Consider the following 395-nt stretch of genomic DNA (forward strand, 5'->3'; position numbering starts at 1 on the left):
TAGATATACCATAGGCTACCTTGATAACCAACCACATTTTCTGCAAAGTTTCATCTTTATAAGACAACTAAAAGATCTTGTAAAGTAAGGAGAGAGGAAAGGAAGGTGTGGGGGGCACTGTGGTACACAAGCATGAACAAGGCACTAAGCAAGGCAAACGAGTAAATGAGCAAATGGCAAAGGCATTTGGGTGGACTCACTCGGCCCATGGCATTCTTCCCTCCAGAGCAGCTGCTGCTATGGCTTGTGCTGAGCTTGGCGCAGTCCCTGTGGTGCCCAAACTTTATATAAATACATGGTAGTGCCCATTTTCCCATTGCATAGCCTACTGCATTACTCAACTTTCATCAAAGGAACCTGATTGTGTAGTTGCAACAGCCAGTCTTTTTTGAATT

At 44.3% G+C, this 395-nt stretch overlaps 1 protein-coding gene across 1 annotated transcript in view; it reads left to right on the forward strand.

Moving 5' to 3' along the window:
• LOC119592745 (BTB/POZ domain-containing protein 9-like) overlaps positions 1 to 395 on the forward strand; it is a gene marked incomplete at its 3' end in the record, with an annotated part of 12,417 nt that overhangs the window by 2,915 nt on the left and 9,107 nt on the right.

The sequence above is a fragment of the Penaeus monodon genome, chromosome 30 (genome assembly GCF_015228065.2).
Source record: "Penaeus monodon isolate SGIC_2016 chromosome 30, NSTDA_Pmon_1, whole genome shotgun sequence".
NCBI classification, from domain to species: domain Eukaryota; kingdom Metazoa; phylum Arthropoda; class Malacostraca; order Decapoda; family Penaeidae; genus Penaeus; species Penaeus monodon.